At 43.2% G+C, this 25,653-nt stretch overlaps 1 protein-coding gene across 4 annotated transcripts in view; it reads left to right on the forward strand.

Annotated features, from left to right (window-relative positions):
* The window catches only part of mid2 (midline 2), a 153,610-nt gene that overhangs the window by 59,548 nt on the left and 68,409 nt on the right, over window positions 1–25,653 (forward strand). For 3 of the 4 annotated variants that reach the window (XM_072663613.1, XM_072663616.1, XM_072663614.1), the window contains exon 1: window positions 12,687–12,838. The exons of the other annotated variant lie outside the window; for it this stretch is intronic. The gene's annotated coding sequence lies outside the window, so the exon portion shown is untranslated. Of the gene's footprint in view, window positions 1–12,686; window positions 12,839–25,653 lie in introns of those variants that run through there. 4 annotated transcript variants of the gene reach the window in all.

Genomic DNA, 25,653 nt, shown 5'->3' on the forward strand with positions numbered 1-25,653 from the left:
AAAGGGGAATGCGGCGGCGTGCAGTCCAGAGCAATGGTCAGACCATTACATATTTAACTAGCACCATTAACGGTTTAATTCCTGCTGCCAGCTGCAGGGCTGTGCAGCCCCTGTAATCAGCCAGATGGACTTTTCCATCAACGCAAAGGCCAAAAACCTCTGTCTGGCACAATCATTGCTTTATCACAACGGCCCACCAGCGAGATTGCTCTTAGCTGGACTTGTTGCACCATTAAAAGTGCCGGGTGATCCTATTCCTTCTGACAGCTTACAACAGACACTTAGCACAGGCACACATGCAGCGCTACAGAGCACTTTTGTACGCCAGGACGGCCCAGGCGCAGCAGGCATCAACTTTCAGAAGGGTGCCTTTGCGCTGTGGATCGTCTGTTTATGCATACACTTCTGCTTCATAGAGAAATACAGTGAATTATTTGGTAGCCATTTGGTTTAGCCTATTTTGCGGAGTCCCACTGGGTTCTATTTTAGGGCCTGTGAAACTGATGTTAATTGTGACTGTGGTAGTAATGGAAGTAGAAAAGTGTGGGCTTACATACAGGGTCTAAGGGGCTAAACCTTTAAAGGATGCTTCATGAACGGTGTGGCAACCCGCCGAGACTCCACTACAATTTGTCACCTCTGCGATCGCTAATGACTGTGGATATTTTTAAGCGTTAACCTCGTTTTAGTAATTATTCTATTTAGTAGTCATTATTTTCTTGACTCGTTACCCCCCACTTCAATCCATCTCGACGTGCTGTTGTGTAAATTGCTTTTAAAAGAAAGGCGATAGTGCCATTAACCGTTTTAATTAAGGCCTCCTCCTCATTTGTCTCAGATTTAGGCCCTTTTTACGTGTGGGCTGTTGCAGTGCAACTGAATGAATTACCCAGTACGAGTGCAGTGCAGATCATTACATGCTCTCTGCTCACCAGGACGAGTGATTCATTATCCACCTCACCAGCAGAGGTATGATTGGAAATTCAATTAGGTGATGCTTACCGCTAGGCTGTTGTTTTGTCTTTCCATCTTTTTGCCACTGTATAGTCACAACAAGGGTTTTGTGTGTTATTGATAATAGCAGTTACAGTCTGTAATATGCTACGGTACTTTGTTTTCTCAGTGTGTATTTCAGGATGACTACTTTATTCAATCAGTTATGCCGACGGTGGCTGCTGAGTTGACAGTGCTCCGGAATATCACTCCAGTACGCCTTTTTGCTGAAAACTCACCCCAGAGAAACCCGTCTGACACACACATACATGAAATCATTTTGAATTGGAGGACTTCTTAGGAATTTTTAATCTGTGGACCTCTAAAGAACTTGCCCACTCCTTGATAACACGTCGACACATGCTGGGAACTCCGACTTAACCAGAGATCAAAACGAAATCAGCGTTCTTCCACCTCTGTGATGATTCAGTGTTTACAGCTGGGCTTGTGGATGGAGCCGTAGCGAGCGCGGAGCCATTGATCTTGTTTTGAATCGAGAGCAGACGCTCTTGAGGAGAAACAGGGAAGTTAAATCCCTGGCCGTGTGCACCTGTTGTGCTTAGCCTACATTCTGGAATGAAAGTGATTGGAGGTTTTGTAGAACAGACATGAGCCCAGTAGTCCATCTGTCTTCAGCATATCAGCTTTCATTTTCACACAAATGTAGGAATCTCCAATTCCACAGGTTGATATGTTTTATTATGGCAAACACAGACATGCATGCGTTCCAACTGCTCTGGCAGCAGATATCAACCCACTACACCGAGAGACAATGGCTATGCAGCTGTAGCCCTGTGGTAGTAGCATGTAGATTTGGAGCTTTCTGTATAAGCTGTTGTCACACTGGACTTTGCAGTTCTCGACTCCCTGACTGTGACGTCACTATTAAGAGTTCTGATTGTTCCTGACTGTGATGTCACTATTAAGAGTTCTGATCGTTCCTGACTGTGATGTCACTATTAAGAGTTCTGATCGTTCCTGACTGTGATGTCAATATTAAGAATTCCGATTGTGATGTAATAATATCTCTGACTGTGATGTCACTATTAACGTTTCCGATTGTGATGTAATAATGGCTCTGAGGGTGGTCACTATTAGGAGTTCTGATTGTTCCTTACTGTGATGTCACTATTAAGTGTTCCGATTGTGATGTAATAATGCTCTGATGTTGCTGTGATGTCACTATTAAGAGTTCCGATTCTGATGTAATAATGGCTCTGACTGTGATGTCACTATTAGGTGTTCTGATTGTTCTTGACTGTGATGTCACTATTAAGTGATCCGATTGTGATGTAATAATGACTCTGGCGGTGATGTCACTATTAAGTGTTCTGATTGTTCCTGACTGTGATGTCACTATTAGGAGTTCCGATTGTGATGTAATAATGGCTGTAACTGTGATGTCAGTATTAGGTGTTCTGATTGTTCCTGACTGTGATTGTGATGTAATAATGGCTCTGTAACTGTAACTGTAATAGTGTAACTGTAAGTGATGTCACAGTAGTGTAACTGTGATGTCACCATAGTGTCACTGTGATGTCACAGTAGTGTCATAGTGATGTCACAATAGTGTAATTGTGATGTCACAGTAGTGCAATTCTGATGTCACAATAGTGTCACAGTGCCAGTGATGTCACAGTAGTGTGATTGAGATGTCACAGTAGTGTAACTGTGATGTCACAGTAGTGTCACTGTGATGTCACAGTAGTGCAATTGTGATGTCACAGTAGTGTAACTGTGATGTCACATTAGTGTCACAGTAGTGTCAGTGATGTCACAGTAGTGTGATTGAGATGTCACAGTAGTGTAACTGTGATATCACAGTAGTGTCACACTGATGTCACAATAGTGTAATTGTGATGTCGCAGTAGTGTCATAGTGATGTCACAGTAGTGTCATAGTGATGTCACAGTAGTGTCACTGTGATGTCACAGTAGTGTCACTGTGATGTCACAGTAGTCACACTGATGTCACAGTAGTGTAATTGTGATGTCACAGTAGTGTCATAGTGATGTCACAGTAGTTTCACAGTAGTGTCATAGTGATGTCACAGTAGTGATGTCACAGTAGTGTAACTGTGATGTCACAGTAGTGTCACTGTGATGTCACAGTAGTGTCATAGTTGTGATGTCACAGTAGTGTAACTGTGATGTCACAGTAGTGTCACTGTGATGTCACAGTAGTGTCATAGTGATGTCACAATAGTGTAATTGTGATGTCACAGTAGTGTTACTGATATCACAGTAGTGTAATTGTGATGTCACCGTAGTGTCACTGTGATGTCACAGTAGTGTCACACTGATGTCACAATACTGTAATTGTGATGTCACAATAGTGTCATAGTGATGTCACAGTCGTGTAACTGTGATGTCACAATAGTGAAATTGTGATGTCACAGTAGCGTAATTGTGATGTCACAGTAGTGTCACAGTAGTGTCAGTGATTTCACAGTAGTGTGATTGAGATGTCACAGTAGTGTAACCGTGATGTCACAGTAGTGTCACTGTGATGTCACAGTAGTGTCACTGTGATGTCACAATAGTGTAATTGTGATGTCACAGTAGTGTTACTGATATCACAGTAGTGTAATTGTGATGTCACCGTAGTGTCACTGTGATGTCACAATAGTGTAATTGTGATGTCACAGTAGTGTCATAGTGATGTCACAGTAGTGTCATAGTGATGTCACAGTAGTGTAACCGTGATGTCACAGTAGTGTCACTGTGATGTCACAGTAGTGTCACTGTGATGTCACAGTAGTCACACTGATGTCACAGTAGTGTAATTGTGATGTCACAGTAGTGTCATAGTGATGTCACAGTAGTTTCACAGTAGTGTCATAGTTATGTCACAGTAGTGATGTCACAGTAGTGATGTCACAGTAGTGTAACTGTGATGTCACAGTAGTGTCACTGTGATGTCACTACTGTAATTGTGATGTCACAATAGTGTCATAGTGATGTCACAGTCGTGTAACTGTGATGTCACAATAGTGAAATTGTGATGTCACAGTAGCATAATTGTGATGTCACAGTAGTGTCACAGTAGTGTCAGTGATTTCACAGTAGTGTGATTGAGATGTCACAGTAGTGTAACCGTGATGTCACATTAGTGTAACTGTGATGTCACAATAGTGAAATTGTGATGTCACAGTAGTGTCATAGTGATGTCACCGTAGTGTAATTGTGATGTCACAATAATGTCATAGTGATGTCACAGTAGTGTAATTGTGATGTCACAATAGTGTCATAGTGATGTCACAGTAGTGTAACTGTGATGTCACAGTAGTGTCATAATGATGGGACAGTAGTGTATAACAGTAGTGTCACTGTGATGTCACAGTAGTGCAATTGTGATGTAATAATGGCTCTGACTGTGATGTCACTATTAAGTGATCCGATTGTGATGTAATAATGACTCTGGCGGTGATGTCACTATTAAGTGTTCTGATTGTTCCTGACTGTGATGTCACTATTGAGTGTTCCTATTGTGATGTAATAATGGCTCTGACGGTGATGTCACTATGAAGTGTTCTGATTTTTCCTGACTGTGATGTCACTATTAGGAGTTCCGATTGTGATGTAATAATGGCTCTGTAACTGTAATAGTGTAACTGTGATGTCACCGTAGTGTAACTGTGATGTCACCGTAGTGTCACTGTGATGTCACAGTAGTGCAATTGTGATGTCACAATAGTGTCAGTGATGTCACAATAGTGTGATTGAGATGTCACAGTAGTGCCACTGTGATGTCACAGTAGTGTAATTGTGATGTCACAGTAGTGTATCACAGTAGTGTAACTGTGATGTCACAGTAGTGCCACTGTGATGTCACAGTAGTGTAATTGTGATGTCACAGTAGTGTATCACAGTAGTGTAACTGTGATGTCACAGTAGTGTAACTGTGATATAACAGTAGTGTCAGTGATGTTACAGTAGTGTGATTGAGGTGTCACTGTGATGTCACAGTAGTGTTACACTGATGTCACAGTAGTGTAATTGTGATGTCACAGTAGTGCAATTGTGATGTCACAGTAGTGTCATAGTGATGTCACAGTAGTGTCACAGTGATGTCACAGTAGTGTATCACAGTAGTGTAACTGTGATGTCACAGTAGTGTCACTGTGATGTCACATTAGTGCCATAGTAATGTCACAGTAGTGTAATTGTGATGTCACAGTAGTGTTACTGATATCACAGTAGTGTCACACTGATGTCACAGTAGTGTAATTGTGATGTCACAGTCGTGTAACTGTGATGTCACAATAGTTCAATTGAGATGTCACAGTAGTGTAACCGTGATGTCACAGTAGTGTCACTGTGATGTCACAGTAGTGTCACTGTGATGTCACCGTAGTGTCACTGTGATGTCACAATAGTGTAATTGTGATGTCACAGTAGTGTTACTGATATCACAGTAGTGTCATAGTGATGTCACAGTAGTCACACTGATGTCACAGTAGTGTAATTGTGATGTCACAGTAGTTTCATAGTGATGTCACAGTAGTTTCACAGTAGTGTCATAGTGATGTCACAGTAGTGATGTCACAGTAGTGTAACTGTGATGTCACAGTAGTGTCACTGTGATGTCACAGTACTGTAATTGTGATGTCACAATAGTGTCATAGTGATGTCACAGTCGTGTAACTGTGATGTCACAATAGTGAAATTGTGATGTCACAGTAGCGTAATTGTGATGTCACAGTAGTGTCACAGTAGTGTCAGTGATTTCACAGTAGTGTGATTGAGATGTCACAGTAGTGTAACCGTGATGTCACAGTAGTGTCACTGTGATGTCACAGTAGTGTCACTGTGATGTCACAATAGTGTAATTGTGATGTTACAGTAGTGTTACTGATATCACAGTAGTGTAATTGTGATGTCACCGTAGTGTCACTGTGATGTCACAGTAGTGTCACACTGATGTCACAGTAGTGTAATTGTGATGTCACAATAGTGTCATAGTGATGTCACAGTCGTGTAACTGTGATGTCACAATAGTGAAATTGTGATGTCACAGTAGTGTAATTGTGATGTCACAGTAGTTTCACAGTAGTGTAACTGTGATGTCACAGTAGTGTCACTGTGATGTCACAGTAGTGTCATAGTGATGTCACAATAGTGTAATTGTGATGTCACAGTAGTGTTACTGATATCACAGTAGTGTAATTGTGATGTCACAGTAGTGTCACTGTGATGTCACAGTAGTGTCATAGTGATGTCACAATAGTGTAATTGTGATGTCACAATAGTGAAACTGTGATGTCACAGTCGTGTAACTGTGATGTCACAATAGTGAAATTGTGATGTCACAGTAGTGTCATAGTGATGTCACCGTAGTGTAATTGTGATGTCACAATAGTGTCATAGTGATGTCACAGTAGTGTAATTGTGATGTCACAATAGTGTCATAGTGATGTCACAGTAGTGTCACACTGATGTCACAATAGTGTAACTGTGATGTCACAGTAGTGTCATAATGATGGGACAGTAGTGTATAACAGTAGTGTCACTGTGATGTAACAGTAGTGCAATTGTGATGTAATAATGGCTCTGACTGTGATGTCACTATTAAGTGATCCGATTGTGATGTAATAATGACTCTGGCGGTGATGTCACTATTAAGTGTTCTGATTGTTCCTGACTGTGATGTCACTATTGAGTGTTCCTATTGTGATGTAATAATGGCTCTGACGGTGATGTCACTATGAAGTGTTCTGATTTTTCCTGACTGTGATGTCACTATTAGGAGTTCCGATTGTGATGTAATAATGGCTCTGTAACTGTAATAGTGTAACTGTGATGTCACAGTAGTGTAACTGTGATGTCACAGTAGTGTCACTGTGATGTCACAGTAGTGCCATAGTAATGTCACAGTAGTGTAATTGTGATGTCACAGTAGTGTTACTGATATCACAGTAGTGTCACACTGATGTCACAGTAGTGTAATTGTGATGTCACAGTCGTGTAACTGTGATGTCACAATAGTGCAATTGTGATGTCACAGTAGTGTAATTGTGATGTCACAGTAGTGTAACTGTGATGTCAGAGTAGTGTCATAGTGATGTCACAGTAGTGTCATAGTGATGTCAGTACTGTAACTGATATCACAGTAGTGTCACACTGGTCACGGTAGTGTAGTTGTGATGTCAGTAGTGTAACTGTGATGTCACAGTACTGTCATAGTAGTGTCACTGTGATGTCACAGTAGTGTCACACTGATGTCACAGTAGTGTAACTGTGATATCACAGTAGTGTCACAGTGATGTCACAGTAGTGTGACACTGATGTCACAGTAGTGTCACTGTGATGTCACAGTAGTGTAACGGTGATGTCACAGTACTGTCATAGTGATGTCATAGTAGTGTCACTGTGATGTCACAGTAGTGTCACAATGATGTCACAGTAGTGTAACTGTGATATCACAGTAGTGTCACTGATGTCACAGTAGTGTCACTGTGATGTCACAGTAGTGTAACTGTGATGTCACAGTAGTGTCACTGTGATTTCACAGTAGTGTAATTGTCATGTCACAGTAGTGTCCCTGTGATGTCACAGTACTGTCAATGTGATGTCACAGTAGTGTCATAGGGATGTCACTATTCAGTATTCTGATTGTGATGTAATAATGGCTCCGGCGGTGATGTCACTATTAAGTGTTCTGATTGTTCTTGACTGTGATGTCACTATTAGGAGTTCTGATTTTGATGTAATAATGGCAGGAAACTAGCGAACCACTACTGGTTGTTTAAATGTTCGGTTTCTTAACAAAGTATGCAAACAACAGAACAAAACAAATGCAGAGCGTCACCTGACTGACTTTGGGTGCAGGTTCTCTCTTTTATTTTAGTGTGCTAAGGCACGGCTGATATTAGCATTTCCTTTGTTTTGAGTGCTCAGAGGCCTGGGCTGCCTCTTCAGAGCAGGTGCACAGTAGGTTGTAGATGTCGCCAGCATGAAAGCACGCATCATAGCTGATCCCATAGCTCACCCAATGCCTAGTGTGACCTCAGCTGTATTGTTGTATGTACTACACTAGATTCTGTAAAACTAGTTGTTTGTTTTATTTTTGTAGTTTTATTAGATTGTGTTCATTGTATATGTAACCACAGAACAGCAGTAAAAGCACTAAGACTAAGCCATGTTATTAATGGAGAAGAGTAGAAAACAGGCCCTTTTCGCCTCAGCATTTAAGGATTAATGAGGAAAGGGAGTATCTGATTGTATTCCTGATGAGACGTCGGGTAAGATAGGGTTAATTCCATACACTGTGAATCATCAGGATTGTGTATTATGTTCACACAGCCTGTGTATTTCACACAGTCACAGTCCCATTAATGGCCCTGAGCTGAAAGCTGATCTGATGTGTGTGCTGCTTTTCCCCTGCATTAGGGCGTACCAAAGCAGCCTGCCTGTCGTGCAGCATGCCACCCATCACACACACTCGGTGTAAGGGTGGGGGGTGGGGGTTAGGGCGATGCGCTTCCCGCTTCCCTCTTAGATCCTCCTGCTGATGTGTTGATGATGATCTGTTATGTAAGCAGCATGAACGTCAGGTCTTCTCTCTCTTTCCTGCTTCAGAAAAAGAACACAGCATCTCCCGTGGCCATTGTGCTCCCTGTCAACAAAAATTTCACCCTCATTCTGTCACTCGGCCCTTTTGCTCCTCAAACTGTTAATCAGCGCCCAGGAATATGTCAGCCTCCTAAAGAAAAAAAAAGAGAGAAGGTCTGAAATGCTGCGTGTTCATCACGTTGGCGGGACACGCAGGACGGAGCTGTCTGAGTGGGATGAATAAAATCATCATAGGACTAGAGAAATAGCGACGGAGCTGTGGAGCTTTAGCCGCTTAAAAATGCCTCGCTCGAAGAAAAGCACAAATCAGTTCACGCTCTTCCATTGTAAACACGTATTCGCCACCCATACCAGACCCGTGAGCTCTTTCCGCTTTGAAGACTTCTCGATGCGTCTTGCCGACTGTCTTTCTGTTTCATCAGCTGGCTTCAGTTGCCAGCTTTCATGTCTTTCATGTACCATAATTGGAATTGCCATGTCCACTCCAAGAGCAGTAGGTCTGGCGAGTTGGGCAGGTTTCCCTCCTGTGAAGGGTGTGTCCCGTAGTGTGATGATAACAGTGCCCTAATAACACAAGTACATAACCACAAACATTGAAGACAGGGTTGCTTTTACCAGGCTCACTAAGCTGGTTCAGCCACTTTGCACCTTTATATTCTTCAGAAGAACAGTTCCAGATAAGGTTCTTTGGAGAGATTCTATAGAAGAACCACAATTGTTTTCCTACAGAACTTACAGAACTAACTGAATGGCTTCAGCTAGCTATTGTTGAACCACACATTGAAAGGTTCTTTATGGCCAGGCCTCTTTTATTCTAACTTCTTATGAAGTGGTCATTAATGTGTGTCATTTGGTTGGCTTTCATGGTGAAAGGCCTTTAAACCCTTTAAGGGCCTGGATTTGGGACCATGCTTCAGTACATTTTTGTTTCACAGCAGCCATCAAGTAAGGAAGGGGTGCAACAAGGGTTCATTGTAGTGATCCTGTAGAAGAACCGCTTTTCCTTACAGAACCTTTCAATTCAGATGTCTAAATTGACTTTATTGAAGAATCATCCATTGATTAATGACTACCAAGTAATGTTCATAATGTACTCTTAACGGTAAAGGGTCCAGAAAGGGTTCTTTGTCGTAATGCTATAAAAGACCTGATTTTGTTTCCCTTGAAAACCTTTCACTAGCATGGTTTCAATGTAATTCTTTTAAAAAAGAAAAACATCCACTAAAAGGTTCTTTGAGGGACCAAAATGATCCTTCTTTGGCATCACTCCAAGGGCCCCCCTTTATTTTTAAGTGTAATTCATATAAACTAAAGGACTCACATCCGAGATGGCAAGGGCAAACCTCCATCTCGGTATACGCTGACATGGGTCATAATGCGCTTTGACTTTGATAAATGTCCCTGCCATCGGGGTCAGTTGTAATTCTGAGAGGGTGAAGGCCCCTGAGCACATAGCATTAGAGCGATCGGGAATGCTCGCGACGGCAGTCGCAGGAGTGCCGTGCGTTTTCTTCTCACATGCGCTGCCGTGCATCAGAACCAGCAGCATTTGTCACAGTCAAGAGTCCTGTTGTGACTCCAGTGTGTTTCAGTGTGAGCAGTATGTTTTGGCCTTGAGTCAGACAGAGTCGTGTAATGCTTCGGGAGACCAACACACGCACACAATGACCTTATCCTGAATACGCTTCTGAGGGAGCTCCCCGGCAGGAGGGCCGCTGACTGTTTGGGAACGTAAATGTGAAATTAACTTCATCTAGAGTGGGCTATTCTGGTCTGCAGTCCGGCTTTAAACTTGGATGGGAACGGAAGTAGGAAATGGAGGTTAAATGGAAACAATAGCTCAGAGATATGAGAGCGATAACGTTCGCTCTTATATCTGGCTATGGAAAAATATTGTTGACCAAGGTGACAGCTTGCAGCCTGGAGTGACCATTTAACCATTTGCTGGCCAAAATACGGATTTCCTTTAATAACCATACATTTTCTATAATGTATAGCTATGCATACTTTTATTTTTAAATATATGTTTATATAACACTAAAACCATTTGAATAATATTTCATTTCATTTATTACTTTATTTTAATAGAGACAGTGCTTATTGATCAACAAAATAAAAAAAAATACTGTAAAAAGGCAATTTAAAGTTATTATTTTTAAGGTCATTTGAAGAACTAAAATCAATCTTTGCAGCATCAAAAGGGTATAACTATTTATTCAAGGCAAATGACTTGGTACTATATGCAGAAGCCCCTTTGCTAAGAGTTGCTGTTTATAATTTGCCCTATATGTAGACGTAGAGAGTTGTTTAATTCTTGGTGGTATATAATAATAAAATAACATATATTTATACATCTGATAAATGTGAAAGAAATGAAGTTGGGTATGAAAACAAATGGCTTAATGGCAGGTCAACTCGTTTCTATCATCCTAAATATCATTGATCTTACTGGTTTAACCTTATGCACCTCTATTCTCTTCAAAAGAACAGTACCAGTAGAGCTGGGCAATATGACATTATTTTATCATATAGTGAAACATTTTGTTATGCTTTTCTAAGAATATTAGATGCTGTTATATGCTGTTAATGCTTAATAAACACTGATCAGCTGCAGGTTTCATTACAGACAGTGTAATTAGACTGGTTTAATTTAGATGAACAGCAGCAGATCTTGATTAAAACTCAATGATCTGATTAGTAGTTTTGAAGGATCTGTGGCTACTGATGTTTTCACTCTGTGAATACATATATCATGATAAATATCATGCGTCGCATGGTATTGGTTGGTGTGGCGCAACAGATAACACCCCTACCTGCCAGTGAGCTACCAAATCATGTTGGAGACTGGGGTTCGATTCCCGGTCTGGGTGACTATGCTTCGCTACACCAATAAGAGTCCTTGGGCCAGACTCCTAACACTACACTGACCCACATCTGTAATACATATACCTTGTAAGTCGCTCTGGATAAGAGCGTCTGCTAAATACCGTAAATGTAAATGTAAATGTCGCGAAAAAAAACTCTTTAAATATCGTGATATCATATTTTTACCACATCGCCCAGCCCAGAGTACCAGTACCAGACAGGGTTCTTTTGAGAGATTCTATACAAGAACCACATTTGTTTTCCTACAGAACCTACAGAACTAACTGAATGGCTTCAGCCTACCTTTGTTGAACCACAAATTGAAAGGTTCTTTATGGCAAGGCCTCTTTTACTCCAACTTCTTATGAAGTGGTCTTTGCAATTTGTAATTTGATTGGCTTTTTTTATGGTAATATCCCTTTAAACTCTTTAAGGGCCTGGATTTGGGACCATGCTTCAGTTTGTTTGTTTTTTTTATACATTGATTACAGTACATGTTTGTTTCGCAGCAGCCATCAAGTAATTCATAGTTTACTCATAAAGGAAGGGGTCCAACAAGGGTTCATTGTAGTGATGCTGTAGGTTCCTTACAGAACCTTTCAGTTGAGATGTCTAAATTGGCTTTATTGAAGAATCATCCATCGATTGATGGTTAAATGTATGCTTAAAGGTAAAGGGTCCAGAAAGGGTTCTTTGTTGTAATGCTGTAAAAGACATTGTTTAATTATTGTTGGTTATATAATCACATGGACATGGATCTGATAAAGGTGAAGGCAATGAAATCGGGCATTAAAACAAATGGCTTCATGGCAGGGCAACTCGTTTCTATCTACAAAGAGCAGTGTTCTGCTGTGGTCAGTAATGACCCTGTCAACTCCCTGATCTCGTTATTTATGATGATGTGTGTGGATGAGAGGCATTACACCCGTTTCCATCTTCCTCTCGACTCAGACAGGCTGGAGGACTCTGTGTTACTCACCCTGGTGTTTTTTAGCATTGTATAGGTGGGCGGAGCCGCTTTCCTTTGATTGTCTGGCGTTATTTTATTTTTTACCCACTCGTTTTCCGACAAGCCTCGCCTCCGTTTCGTGGACTGGCCGTGAGTGCGAACGACTAGCCAATCCAGGCGCGAATGGCGGAACACTCATAGCCAATCACAACGTGGAGAGGGCGGGACTTGTCGGAATAGCGGTGGGGAAAAAAACGACGCCGCTCGCTCGCTTCTCCAAAGTTGCGTTATTGAGTCTCGGTACGTCGCGGAGGATTGTGCTTCCCGAGAGCCCAGCGGCTGGACAAAGCTACCCCACTGACCCCCCAGCTCAGTCTTCACTTTTGCCGTTTCTTCACTCGGTTTGTTGCCTTCGTTCAAGATGACCGAGGAAAAGAATGTTCGCCATATAAAGCTGGTATGTCTCTCTCTCTCTCTCTCTCTCTCCCTCTCCCTCTCCCTGTCTTACCTTAGACGCCTCGCTCTGCTCCCAGTAGTTATCTAAAGGCTTTAATGGGAAGGTATTAAACTCCTGCTTCGGCTCGCTAACGCTTTCTTTTATGGGGAGACTTTAATGGTGGGCTGATATTTCGTATGCTGTGGCATTACTGGATGGATTCACAGCTATAACTTTTAATTTCTACACATTCGACAGTTATTCCGTTGTAAATCCTACCGTTGTATGTTGCACCTTGCTCTGTTTAGCAGATAAGCTCCAGCTGTACTGTTTCTAACGACGCAGCTGGAAACGGTTAAAACGCGTAGCGTCGTGAGCAAAACTCAAAATCATATATTTTATTTTTTATATTATTTTTTATCATTTTTACCAAACGCACACCGCCTCTGCTTTACGTCTGAGTGTCAGTGAGAAACGAAAAAAAAAGTCCCATGTGTTCAGACCAGGCAGCTCCGGCTGTATACACAGCATTGAACGTAAGCTAGCTGTCCCCATACAGTAGACCATGCAGTGTCAGTCCACCAGCATCTCAGCCTGCTGAGAGGGGTAGTAGGGGTAGTTGTGGTTATCTCACCGCCTCCTGCTGCCCCAGACACTTAGCCAGTAAGCTCAAGTTCAGCATCAAATTGGACCAGAAGTTTAGTGCCTAAACCAAGTTTTCCATCTCACACATCCAGAGCATTTGGACCTGAATATCCGAGGCTAACGCAGACCTCAGCTGAGGGCAAACGAGCAGAGACAGCTGCGTGAAGCAAAGCGAATGTAACAGAGTCATGAATTCAGTTGTCATCTGATCTAACAGTGTTTTGTCACGCTGTGTCAGACTGATGACTTTGTGGAAGCGACTGCAGGTCGCCCGTGTGTGTGTGTGTGAGTGTGTATGTGAGTGTGTGTTGTGTTTACCTACATGGCTAATGTGTAACCAGAATTGGAGTCGTACACCTGAGTCATTCAGCGGCCCTCAAACAGGACATGGAAACTTGCCTTTCTTCTCTGCGCTCTTCTTCTCCCCTTTGGTTCCACAGATGTATGATGCAAAAATGCTGCAACGCTTTACTTCTGACGGATCTCTCGGTTTGTTCTGTTCGAGCGTGGCAGACGTGTGTTTTGATGGCGTGAAGAAGCCGTTGACATTGTCTGTACATCATCTGCCAGCAGCGAGCGTTGATCTGAAGGATCCAGTTCTGCATCAGCTGGTGTCAACAGTTATCAACACCTCGATTTATTGGGGTATTACCTTTGGGTCTCGGTCTTGAGAATTGCGGATTCTTGGATAATGTCGTATCTGAGATTTGGTGCTTTGGTGGGTGGGCTCCTGAATACCCCTTCAGCAGTGTTGAAGGTCATAAAAATGTCATTTAGCAGCTGTCATTTTCAGTGGAGGTTTGCCCAGATTGATCTCGTTTGGTCCTCCGTCAAATCCATAAAACTTGACTGCTATCATAAGTAACAGCTTTAATCCCTTTATTATTTATGGCTGAAAAGCTGGAAAGCTATTTTTACAGAGGCACGAACACAATGGCCATGCAATTTAGCCCTGCTATGGCGGTCCCGTCGTGCCCCTGCATATTTATTTTCAATTCAGCCATGCGCTCAGATCGCTGCCAGCTGCAGGAAGGTGTTTTAGTCTTACTGTTTCATTATCCCTTCCCAGCATCCAGCACAGCGAAGCAAAGCAGCGGAAAGAGGCATGAGCAGCATCCGAGAGCCCCGGATGTTTTTTTAATGTCCTTTTGACTACTAGTATTAGTGGCTATGATGATGAGCCCTCGTCCGACAAAAGAACACAAGGCAGCTCTTTTCCCCTAAATAATGAGGTGATTGGGTACAGTATGACAGAAAGCCGGATTGGACTGGCGCATGCTCTTCTTTATGGCCGTGTCTGCCTCTGGTTTTGTCTCTGCCACGTGAACAGAGGCATGATGGATCATTGTGACCCAAGAGCGCCCAATCGGACACCATTGTTGCTGCTTTCTGCTATAATTGCTATTTACTCGGGGAAAAAAACAGGCAGTGAGGCCTGAAAACAGATGCAGACCATCTGAGAGGAGAGGTTGTTGTTTTAATTGATTCGTTTGTGTGGTAGCTTGTGTTTCGGAGCGGAACTCGAGCCGAACAAAGTGCCTCCTGACATAATGTGACCCAATATTCAGTGCTCGCTGTGTTCTCAGAAATCGTGGCTTTTGTAGCCTCGAAGACGGGCCTTTCATGAAAATTCGAAGTGCCTCAAGGGCATCTCTGTGCAAAATTGCTGCATGTTAATTGTGACATTGTTAGGACAGGAGACGTGCTCTGAAACATAAACAGCCAAATCAGGCGTACAATAACGACAGTGATGACAGAGCGATATCATTCTGTTACTCATCATCTTAGTATGCCGTGGCTCTGTTTCAAGAGTTTGAATCATCGCCCATCATGTATTGTGGGCTGAAGACAACAAAACACATTGGCAGGAGTAGTCTAACTGATGCAGTGCTTTCTGTCATCGCCTCCATAAAGGTGCGATCATTTTCCTTCAGAAACCTGCGTCGCTGTCAGCCGCCCATGAGCTATTCTGTTATATCATGTTCTAAATTACTAGGCCTGCGTACCGCACAATGGGTTAGTCACAATCCGGAAAGCTCTTGTCATGTCTCACAGATAGAGATCTCGTGGTTGCCAGAGAGGTAGTCCATTTGAGAGCGATTAGAAGCCATATGTAGCTGAGGCCTGAGGCTCACAGAACTGTAGAAAGAGGTTAGCCTATTTACCCATATGGGTAAAATGATATAGCACAACCTGCAGCTTCTAGCACCTTCTCGCAGCTTATTCAGCACCTCAGCAATGCTGTATGTTTGCCTGTATTCACTATTGAGCGTCTGGCCTGAATTGTCGGCGAGAAGAGCATGAATAGCATCAACAGACAAGGTGTCAGTTAGGGCGCACCCAGCGTAACCTGACGCAATCTTTGAATCTTGTCTGTTGTTGGTCAGAGTGCCCTTAATGAAAGTATAACACATTGATTACCTTCGCTTACACAGGTTGTAGACTCATGGCTAGACACTCCAGATCGATATAGCAGAATGGTGTATAGCCAGTTGATTATCTACGAAACCCCAATAATAAGTGTTGCAGTGCTGGTGGACAGGTCATTTCAGCACTGTGCTGTAATTGTAGTATAGGCGAATCTTTAGAAATAAAGATTGTAGCCCTCCATCTCAGTGGATTTAGCCAGTCCTGGTCTGTGTGTTAAGCGGTAGAGAAGTGTCATGCATTATGAATGAGTTCCCCCTCTCCAAACTGATAATTAATTTCAGGAACACAAACACAATAGCTCAGGAATAGGTCTTGCTGAGTCCAGCTCTTGTGTGTCGCCTGTTTTCTCACCCCTCTGCCATGTTGCTCTAGTGGTGCCATAAGAGCTCCAGTTTGTGCACGCTGCTGGGATAGAGACTCTCTGCAAGTGCTTGACGTGTTTACCATTTTAGCAGGAACATATGGAGCGTTTCAGAGTTTCATTCACTATTCATGCCCGAGCCACCATAATGTCCCCAAGAGTAGCCATTTGGTGAACGGAGGCAGGCCTTGGATCGTGAAGTTAAGAAGTCACTCATCAATGTGACACTGCTGCACTTCCATGCCACTGCACTCATGCTCAGGACCGGACTGAGTGCCGTAATGTGTCCCTGGGAAGCTTTCACACTGTTTCTCGTCCTGGGGCAGTCCTCTAGTAGAGTGCTGGCTGTTTGCACATGTCACATCGCTAAGCGTTTCTTGAAAAAAATGAGGCTTAATTGGACTTTCTGCCAGTTTTGATCATCCAGAGACATCCTGAGACAGGCACGGGAACTGCCAATACCCATATAGCTTCAGATCACTGCTGAAGCTGGTATTGGCATCAGTGCAACCTTGAAATCTGCTGGGTGACAGTTGACCCTGGGCACAGGCCACATACTCAGACTTGGCTGCGTCTTCTGCTGCCTACAGCACATGCTTCCCCCAAGAGGAAAAGGCCAGCTCACCCTTCCTGCAGGTGATAGTGGCGATTCTGGGAATTGTCAGGGTCTCATATGAAAGTTCTTACAGGGATACTTGGAGCATTGTTGCTTCAAGACAGTGCTTTACCCACTGGCGAAAGCCTTATGAGGCTAAACACAATGACTGAAATGTTGAAAGCCAACTGAAGAGAAGCGCTGCTCAGAGAAGGGCCGACAACCGAAGTGCCGGCCAGCAAAAAGGGCTGTGCTCTGCGCGGAGGCTGATAAGGTGAGCGGGTATATGGCTTAAAGCTAACCGTAACAGACCCTACTACTCTTCTCTTTAGTTAGCTAACTGCACACTGTAGGACCCAAAAAGAACAGCTACTGATGTCACTGCAACCTTGAAACCTGCAGGGTGACAGTTGACCCTTACAGGCATCTGACCCTGGACACAGGCCACATACTCAGACTCAGCACTGTAATCTGCTGCCTTTGCTGCCTATATGCTCCACCACCCCTAAGAGGAAATGATCTCTCGGCCGCTTCACTGTTTATTGACATTCAGCCTTGTATCCATGGAGACCTAAAAGGCCAGCTCACCCTTTCCGATGGGTGATAGCGGGCATTCTGGGAACATTTAAGATCACCCATAAAAGTTGTTACGGGAATACTTGGAGCGTTTTTACTTCAGGTAGCAAAATTAATGGCCTGTTGGCTTCTATTATAAATGTGTTTCAAGTCAACAGGTTTCTAAACACAGGGGAAACACGCCAACATCATTGTTTGTAGCACTCGCATCCCAGACACACAGATGCAGCACATAGAGACTGGGTTAAAAACCGCTTGCGCATTCCTATAAAAAACTCTTCCATCCCGCTGTGCTTCGAAAAGTGCCAACTCCAAAGAAATTAGCGCATGTCGCGAAACAGCGCTTTCACACACCAGCACAAATGTTTCGGTCCATCCATCCAGCAGCTCTTGTTCAGCATATACGCTGAGGGCCTAAAGCTCAGTTCATTTATCACCGTCCGCGCCACACCGAGGCTGGCAGCAGCTCCGAGGCCGAGGCCGCTCCAGCTCCGGTCTGATGGAAGTGATGGGAGGGGCAGGGGAGCGCATGAGTCTAATTGGCCGTGCTGCTGTGGAGGTGGAGGAAGGCAAGAGGTCAGGAGTTTTTCCAGCAGCAGCCGAGGGAGGCTCCCGCTGAGGCTGTTAAGAGCCAGCTGCCGGTGCATGTTTGTGTGTTTTCATGTGTGTGTATGTGCCTTTCCCATGATCTCACCTGGCCCTGGAGCTCATGAGCGGCGTCATTCACCCTGACTCCCCTCAGGTCACGTCCTCTGGGATTGATAAAAGCGCAAGAGTACAGGCAAGGGAGGGGCCCAGTTTTAACATGATGTACTTGAACACACACGTATACACCTGCCCCTGGAAAAGGGCACGCACGTTCATGCAGTGTGTGGGCTGTTCTGGTCTCTGGTGCTGTAAGAAATTCTGAAGAGCCGTACAGGTGCCAAAGAAGGCATTTAACGAGTAGTTTGCTAGTTCGGACCATGCCAACAGCATATTATGATTTGGGAAGAGACTGAAAAGAGGAGAGAGAACTCTGAGAACTTGTTGGTTAGTTGGAGTTCAGGTGGCTTCTGCTGGTGAAAGGAAGCCAAACCCCTCTGTCTGATAAGTGGAGCTAGGGATGAGAGATTTGACAGAGTTAAAGGGAGGTGATGCAGTGGTAGAAATAGCAGTAGAGGTAGCAGTAGTAGCCTATTTACCACCCCATTATTTAGATTCGGTTCAGCTCATTTAGTTTTTGAGGGAGTGGACAGTCCAGAGTAGGGATGGGAAAGCTAGCGCTGGCTAGTTTTAGTTTGGTTTAGTTTGAGGTCCCTTCTGCGGACACCGGCACAGGAAACGGCCTGGTTTACGTAGTCTGAAGGCGGTGCTGCTCTCCAGTGTCAACAACGCCATCTTGTCTTGAAATCTCCATCACGTTTTAGTGCTTCGCCAGCTTTGATTAGGCCTTTTGCTTGTGGGGTGTATGTAAATTATGGGGGTGTACAAATAACAGGTCAAGACTCTTTTGAAACAGTCTTGGGGTTTCAGAATTAGGCTCCTTTTCCAGCTTCGTTTTGGTTAGGCCAGCATTTGTCAACCCTCGTTATTCAACCAGGCCCAGGAAAATACAGTTTGACGTTCTAGGGCCTCTTTAAGCATCCAGCAGACACATATCCAAAGCGGTACAGAATAGAGCATGCCAAGTACTGTATATACACACATAATACGTGTCTAAGCAGAGAATGGCGCATTTTTAAAGGCATTGAAAGCAGCAGACACCGTCCTTTTGTCCATTTTGCCATCTTAGAGGACAAGATAGGTTTCTGCAACATGATAAAAAAATCAAATTTTAATTAGCTATGACACCTAAATACTCAGCACTCTCAGGCACGCACAATGGAGACATCAGTAGTGGAGGCATTTCCATATTTTAGTGCAAACATACTCTTCTCCTGACTCATTTATGATGATCGCAGCAGGCACCAAACCAAACAGCGCTGCATCTTTAAATAAATATGCACACCTAACCTCACCGCACCTTCCGTATGTTTACTTTTCAAAGTCTCAGCGGAGGGATCTTAGAGCCAGTTAGATCCCCGCCGAGTGAGCGCCAGGCTCTCCACAGAGGTTGCAGCGCAGGGGCAAGGGAGAGAGCAGGTACAGGAGGAGGAGGAGGAGGAGGAGGAAGAGGATGGATGAAGGGCGAAGCAGTTTCGCCATTGCAGGTCCCACCACACGGCTGAGACCCGTTGGCTCTGCCGTTCTCTGCGGCCGCGCAAGGAAACCGCGCACACTCCCACTCACTCCGGCAGCTCCAGCCCAGCTGGATTAGAATGCCGCTGAAAAACCCACTCCACACACTGCATAATCCATGAATTCAAGCAAGCCATATGTGTTTATCTATAGCTTGTGGCGTATGGTGTTAAAGCGCTTTTGGAACGAATGGTTGCTACAAAACAAGCTCATCTTATTTAATCTTGATTAAGCATATGAGCTCAGAGAGAGAGCGCTGAAACTGTCGCTTTCCATGTGTACTTGTTTCCCAGGCAGATTCACTAGGCTTTGCAGAGTAGCCAGTTTGTGTTTGCTTGTAGGCGGACTTTTTTGTGCTGAAAACAAAATACAGCTGCTCATGCTAAAGACATGTTACTAGTAGAATAGCATAACTAGCGAGGAGGCGACTCCCTGCTTTAGCGGTAAATATAGAGGCTGGTGAAATGCTGAACTCTAGGCTGACCCGGTGAAGGACCACTCAGAGAAGGGTATTATTTCCTATTAGAAGTAGCAGTAGGCCTGTCTTTATTGGTTAACAGTGGCTTACTCAACTGTAATACACATATTTAACAGCTAAAGTGGATGTCAGATATGTTTGGGAGGGTCATTACCGCTGTCTTTAAAACATTGCAGTTTCTCAACAGTATTGTAGCATGTTCAGAAAGTACTTAGTACCTCGTAAGTGAATGTGTGTGTAGAAAGAGAGAGCGAGAAAGTGAGACGAGTACTTTACTGCGTGATTGTAATGTGCTAAGCATTTGAGCTGTTTGTGATGTGTCTGAATTACACAGGGCTAAATTCCGTTGCATGGACTACTGTGGGGGTTTGATTGCATTCAGCAACAAGAGCATTAGTGAGGTCAGGAAGTTGGATGGTCACCACCCCACCTTATCCCCACCTCAACTCCCCAATTCATCCCAAAAGTATTGGATGGAGCACCAACAATCATTCCAGATCAGTCCTGGGAGGCTTTTTACCCCCAATGGGTTCATGTTTACCTGCTCCAGAGAGTCCTATTCTAGTGACAGTATATCTCTACAAGTACTAGACACACACGCTATGTGTGTGCATGTGCACATCTGTGTCAGCAACAGGCGTGACTTAAAGTAGCTGAATGTCTTCATCACAAGGGGTGTCCACAAACATCTGGACGTGTAGTAAAACAGTGTACAGTAAAACAAAATTCCTCTCTTTGCACAACCTAGATTGAAGAATGCCTGGGTCAGGGCACAGGGTCAGGGTCACAGGGTCACGATACGGCGCCCTTAAAGCAAGGCTACCCGGGTATTGAACCCACAACCCCGTGATCACCACGGGACACCAGAATCCGCAAGTTCTATCAGAACTGTTGTGTGTAGGACTGTATTAAACAAAGCAGTGATTGGTCCTTACCCTGCAGCCCTAGACAGTCTAAACAAGCACAGGTTGTCTGGGGGAGTGGTGTGGTGACCCCAGGGCTCACTAGGGTCAATGTCTGCACTGGTCTCCCCATTGAAGCTTCATCATCCACACCCTTGCCAGAGCAAGGCTTTGTATGAATAAATGAACAGCTGTTTGCGAGGTGTTACACGACTGTGAAGCCATGCAGAAGAAGGGCAGAGGGTGAAAGCAGAAGACCAGGGAGACAGAAAGAGATATATAAAGAGAGTGAGAGAAAGAGGTTGGCTCGTTTCCAAAGACCCCCCTCAGACATGTTCCTCATCCTGCAGTGGGCCGCAGAAAGCCAGGGGTTTCTATTTATAAGCAGCTGAAATGTTTGGTATTTCCTTCAGGGGGGTTGAGGGTGGGGGGAAAGGCATTGTTGTTCTCAGCAGCGTTTGATTGCCTTGCTAAATCTGTGCATTGAAATGCCAAGATCTTCTTGTTCCATTTATGCCATTCCATTTATGTTTATGGGAGCAGGCCTTTGATATTTCCTCGGTTATTGTCCCCCCCCCCCTTTTTTTTTTTTCTCCACCACGAAACTTGCGCAAATAGTGTTTGCAGTGCAAAGAGACAAAGTTCTAGAAAGTGGGAGATTTGCTATGTTTATGTACATAAATACTGCAGACTGTGCAAATGGCACTGAACAAAAATGAACAAATGAAACACAATGAACCTACCACGGAGCTTTCATCATGCCAAATAAAAGGAAGAACAACAGAGGCTATCAGAAAATGCTATAACGGCTCTAATAACAGAAAATGTGAGCCATCGCTGATTAAATGGAAATGTGGCTTGGATTTTTATACACGCTCCACGAAAACAAACACATAATGGGATCATCCAGAACATGACTATTTTCCTTAAAGCAGATCTAGTTCAAGAGACCTGCGCTTCGTGCGAGCTGGAGAATAATACCATATGGGTTGTTGGTTTTTTTTTTATGTTTGTTTTACAGGGCTTGGGGCTGTTTTGGCATAAATGCCAGCAATGACTTCAACTGGTTCACATGCCCATATACCGTATGTACCGCAACACCTCCTCCCCCAGCCTACCATTCAAATCTATTTCCATTTAGACCCGAGGCCACATGTAAGAGAGCAGATTCTAGGACACCAGAATGCAATGCAGGTTAGACTGTATGTAATGAAGCTTCGCGGTGAAGCAAGTGTGCTGGATGTGTGTGAGCGAGATGAGCTCACTTTCACCTGTCTTGAGTTAGGCATGCAGAGAAGCATGCTCAGATGTCAGGGCTTAAAGATAAAAGGCTATTGCAGGAGAGTTGATGGGAGAGGGTCAGCATCCTGCTGGCCCAGGCTGAGCGTTTTAACAGCCACCCCACATTTATCTTTCTGCTAGCGGTTCTCTGAGATTAAAGGTGTCATAGAATGCATTTATTCAGCATTTTAACGTGTTCTTAGCTGTAGGAATAGTAAATAAGTGACTTTGGTTGGGGCAAACAAAAGGCTCAGAAGCCTATTTTACAACCCTGTTATTTTGCCTCAGAATTAAATAGTCAAAATATTCAAATATATATATATATATATATATATATATATATATATATATATATATATATATATATATATATATATATATATATGTTTTTTCTTCTTTGGTGGGCTCATGAAAAAAAGCCTAGCCTAGCATAGCCTAGAGTTTTAACACTATACCAAGAAGTACCAAGAAAAGATGTTGTATTTATGTAGTTATTATGTAGTTTTCAAAAGAAGACAAGTCATTAGTCATTCTTTCAGTTAGTCAATATATCAGTAAGTAATAATAATGTATGAAATATTTAAAATACCGTGATATACCGTGAAACTGCCAACATCTTACACATTTGTGGTCATACTGCCCAGCACTAACCCCTCACAGCAGTGCTCCAAAATCTAGTAGAACGCCTTCCTTTCAACAAAAGCAGGATAAACTCTTTTTTTATATATAACTTTGATTTAATAAGAAACAATGAACGAGCAGGTGTCTCAATACTTTTGTCCTTATTGTATATATAAGTATAATGTGTAATTGCACATTATATTATTAAGTCTTGTATTTTTTGTTTTCTTTTAAATTTCTTTTATGGGGCCACAGAGGTTCATAGAACACTTTACAATCTGCAAAATCCTTTGTTTACTAAAAGGTTATCCTAGCTGTGAAGCATGGTGAAGGAAGTATTATTGTTTGGGGCTGCTTTGCATTGCATTTATGTCTCCCACAGTCTAAAATACAAATAAAATACATACGACTATGCACAAAATGTTATTATACACACTTTTAGTCTTATTGTTATATACAGTCTGTAATATATATATAAATAGTCTGTAAATTTCTGTCATGTGGCAAAAAAAGACTCGGAGTGAGCTCGGGCAGGGAATTGCATCCGAATAAAGCGTGGTGCGCTGCAGAAGTGCGTGCGCATGTGTTTTTGTGTTTGTGTGGTAAGCCCAGGCCTTCCACTCACACACTGTCATCCGCAATGTTGGCGGAGGTGCTGCGAGCTACAGGATAGGCCATTAGTGGCGGGATCCGACTTGGATACCTTTTTAAATATTGAATTAGGCTTTTCATGCTCGTTTTCCCTTTTCCAGAGCAGCTATTTGAATATGGAGGGGCCAAGTTCAAGGTTGTCTTTTTGAAGCGTAATGAGAGGCTGGAGGGAGATGCGAGGAGGAAATGAGATATCTTAACATCTCTCATCAGTTTGACGGCTTTTATTAAACACACACTGCACTGTGCTAGTCTTGCTTGGCTGTGATCCAGCATGTAAAAGATAGAATCTCTGCGTCAGTTCGGTGGCACCTCGAACAAAGACCCGTGTGAAAGGACTGCTGCACATTGGAGAGGTGGCGAGAGAGAGAGTAGGAGCTTTGATAATAAAGCTGTTTTGGTTTTCATTGGCAGAAAGGCGTTTATATGTGGACGCAAAGTACAGCTCCGCTAGTCACAGCCATGCAAATAAAGGAAAAGGGTTCGCTTATAGGCTGCTTGTAACAGCACAGGCCACGAAGGAGCTTTCACAGTGCTTTCATCCAGCAGCTTTTGGGTGGGTGGAAGGATCAGATTTCACTGGTTGTGGGGCATGTCTCTGGGTGTAAATATTTGATTTGTGTTGAGAGGACTGCCATTATTATAGGGACATTATTGTTATTTACAGCACAATAGACTGAGCTTTCTGGGACAATAGGCTTTAAAACCCTATTAAGGTATTGTATAACTTGGAGCCCACAGGCCAGACGTTGGTTTTGAGAAAATAGAAACCCTTAGCCCACAACCATGCTCAAAGGCAACCCACAGTAAACCATAGCTACACATTTGCTTACTATTCTGTCTGTTGGTTTTTTGTGAGGTTTTAGTGCCTCGACAGGTTTTCGTAAGTGTCTTGAATTCTTTCTAGGATTGCCTGTTCTGTCTTACTGGTGTAATCTTAATAGCACACACACTCTTAGGGAGAGTAGCAGCAGTTCAGAATTTTCTAACAGCGTATCAGTCAATGTACACATAATTTGAGTCTTCTAAAAACACATTTGCTTTAATGGTTCACACTAACTAAAGTCTTTCTCAAGAAGAACAGATTTGTCAGTAATCCAGCTTTCTGTGTCTCTATTTAATGGACAAAGCTCCCGAGAAGCCCACACTTACAATCTCCTTCATCTCCTTAACTAAAACACCTTTTGCCTTTTAGCTCCTGGAGATGTCATTAACACAGAGGCTCACAGAAGACTCTACAAACCGCAAAAAAACTCTTATCCCAACTGCGAAACATGGTGGTGTGAGCATCATGGTTTGGGGTTGCTTTGACCTGAAGAGGGCTATGCACGTAAGGCATCCCAGAAATGTTGTTAAACTGACACACTTGCAGGGAGGGATGGTCCAAAATTCCTCCTCAGTCTTGTGAAAATCCTTTTTGTAGCTACAGGAAGCCTTTGCTGGAGGGATCTAGAGGTTATTAAATTCACTTACTTTTTCTAGCCTGCACCGTGGCTCTTGTTCCATTGCTTGTCTAACCTTACCTGCTAAAGTCTACTCTCCTGTGAATGTCAGAGTCCGAGAGACAGGTAAACTAACAAACATTAGGATACTAACATTAGTAGTGGGAAAAACATACCCATCCAGAATGCAGCTTTAGCGTCTGCATTTGTTGTCACTGGTTTATTTATGTCTCGCTTTTTTGCCTCGTCTTCTTCACGCTCTGTCCACTGTTTATTCAGTATTTTCTTCTCCATTCGTACAGAATGCCGTCCCAGCAAACAATGAAAGTGATACTGCCCCCAGCACTTCCTGTAGTGCGTTGCAGTTACACATTATTGAGACGTTGACACTGAAATTCTGAGTCGACAAATTTTTATAATCAATGCTGTTGATTATGTAGACTAGTCATTGCAGCCCCAGATATTAGTCTAAAATTACGACTGTTTTTAGAAGGGCTTTTAGAAGGGGCTACTTTTACTTCTCAGTGTCCAAGATATGTTGTTGTTTTGACTTTGAGTGCATTAGGATGGAAGAGAAATTCATATTAACATTTATTAAATAAAAAAAAGCATCACTCTGTTATTTTGAGCTTTT

Source organism: Salminus brasiliensis, chromosome 19, assembly GCF_030463535.1.
Source record: "Salminus brasiliensis chromosome 19, fSalBra1.hap2, whole genome shotgun sequence".
NCBI classification, from domain to species: Eukaryota; Metazoa; Chordata; class Actinopteri; order Characiformes; family Bryconidae; genus Salminus; species Salminus brasiliensis.